Below are 2,500 nucleotides of genomic sequence, written 5' to 3' on the forward strand. Positions count from 1 at the left end.
AGTATTTGACCCCTCTAGCTAAAGAAGATAAAGTGCTTTGTGGCAAAGCCCTAGTTGTCTAGCACTGAGGTCAGATGCTTCTTTTAGTTGATGACAATGTTTGTGCATATAGTAGAAAATATTTTTGCCAATTTTTCTTTGCATATTATCTCTAAAACATTAACAGTTTGTGGTCTGTAGCTTGGCAAATGGGAGGTTCAGTTCTTTCCATAGAATTACTATAGGGTTAATATTTGGAGACTGTAGGCCACTCCATGACTTTAATATGCTTCTTATTGAGCCACTCCTTCGTTGCTTTGACTGTATGTTGTGTATTATTGTCATGTTGGGAGATCCAAAAATGGCCCACCCTTCAGTGTAGTGGTGGAGGGAAGGATGTTTGCACTCAGGATTGCACATTACATCTCTCCCTCCATCCATTCATTGACGATGTGAAGTTGCCCTTTGCCTTGGCCAGACAAACACCCTCAAACCATAATGATACCACTTTCATGCATGATGGTGAGGAGGGTGTTCTTGGGATCATAGACAGCAGTACTCTTTCTCAAAACACATTGAATTGTGTTAATGCCAAACAGCTTGATTTTGGTTTCATCTGACTACAGCACCTCCTTATCATATCTTAAACCAGTCTGATGTCCGTTGGCGAACCTCAGGTGGGACTGCACAGGTTCCTTCTGAAGTAGAGGTACCATGTGTGCACTACAGGATTTTAAACCTCTGTGGCATTAAGTGCTACCTCTACCTGTAGTTTTCTCAGTGATTTTGGTCCCAGAAGCTTTGATATCATTGCCTAGTTCATCCCGTACAGGTCTAGGGTGCTTTCTTTCTGTTCTCATGATTATCAAATCCCTACAAAAGGTCAAATCTTGTATAGAGCCCCAGACAGGCTGATGGATAGTCATTTTGTATTCCTCACATTTTGGAAGAAATGCATCAACAACTGGGTTATTAATACCCAGTCTCTTTCTTGTGGCTTTGCAGCCCATTTAATCTTTGTTCAGGTCTAAAATCTTGTCCCTGATATCATTTGACCGCTCTTTGGTCTTTCCCAGGCTGGTGAGGTTGGAGTGTGACTGATTCACTCATACTATGGACTGATTCTGCTGATTCAATGGGTCTTTTATGCATGTTAGTATGTACAGGTGTCTTTAATTCAGATGACAAGTTGATCGGAAGTGACCATCTGGTCTGTGGGCCCGGAACTGTAATCAGTTGGCAGGGGATCAAATACTTATTTTGCTCGATGAAATGGAAATAAATTAATATATATTCTCTTAAGTTAATTTCTGGATTTTCTTTTTGATATTCTGTCTCTCCATATTAGAATACATATTATCATAACATTTATTGACTGATCATGTCTTTGTTAGTAGGCAAACCAACAAAATCAGCAAGGGATCAAATACATATTGGACTCACTGTACATACATAGATAGATAGATAGGGATGCACTGATACACATTTTTTCACTTCCGATCTGATCCCGGTATCCAAATTTGGATTTGCCGACACCGATACTACTCCGATCCAATCCCAAAACCACATATATGCATGGGTTTCAACTTGAGTTGGTCCAAGTAGACTATTTGGTCAGAAAAGGAAGTCAGAAGAACAAGAAACCAATTAAAAGTAACAAGTAAAAAACTAACAATCTCATCCTGAAAACTAACATGCAAGTGTTATGATTTCAAATTAACAATACACCTGGCTATCAGGAAAATTCAGATACTTTGGGAAAATTCAGATCCGATCCGATCTCTGAATTATGTTGATATCTGAACCCCATACCGATACACAGATACCGATATCCCATCCCTGTAGATAGATGGATAGATTATTGTCCTTTTGGAAAAGTGTTCTGTGCCATTCTCTGAGCATCTGATATTGCATTACATTATATTACATTATATTACATTATAGCTTTTCCAGACGCCTTTATCCAGACCGACTCACATTTCACTATTATTCAGGGCATTGGTTACAGTGCTTGACACTAACTTTTTCGCTTACCAGCCATTTTGGCTAGTGGTTTTCCTGACTCACTAGCCATTGGGCCTTTTCACTAGCCATAATTTTCTTAACCATCATAGCAGCTTTAATGAATTATATAATAGGCTGTAGGCCCTAATAATGTAATGTAGGCTAATATAATATAATATAATATAATATAATATAATATAATATAATATAATATAATATAATATAATATGCTATAGGGCCTAATAATTAGAATTGTTAGGCCTATTAACTGGTCCATGCATGCATGCTATGCAAAGAACAGATTTACTGATCTGAGGAATGGCATAGCCTATATTGACCATGCAGAAACACCAAGCACAGTGTTGTGGAAGGGCACAAATGTAAGCTACACGAGAGCAAAATATTTTCGTCTTTAATCTGGAGGGACTTCTTCATATCATATAGGCCTATCTGTGGAGGTCGCCGTCCAAATTGATGCGCAAAGTAGATAGCGTAAAGTCATTGCCAAGTTCGCCTG

The 2,500-nt window shown here is 38.5% G+C and overlaps 1 protein-coding gene across 1 annotated transcript in view; it reads right to left on the minus strand.

Annotated features, from left to right (window-relative positions):
- LOC134443668 (cilia- and flagella-associated protein 74-like) overlaps window positions 1-2,500 on the minus strand; it is a 50,726-nt gene that overhangs the window by 2,702 nt on the left and 45,524 nt on the right. The gene's annotated exons all lie outside the window — the stretch shown is intronic.

Source organism: Engraulis encrasicolus, unplaced genomic scaffold, assembly GCF_034702125.1.
Source record: "Engraulis encrasicolus isolate BLACKSEA-1 unplaced genomic scaffold, IST_EnEncr_1.0 scaffold_34_np1212, whole genome shotgun sequence".
Lineage (NCBI taxonomy): Eukaryota > Metazoa > Chordata > Actinopteri > Clupeiformes > Engraulidae > Engraulis > Engraulis encrasicolus.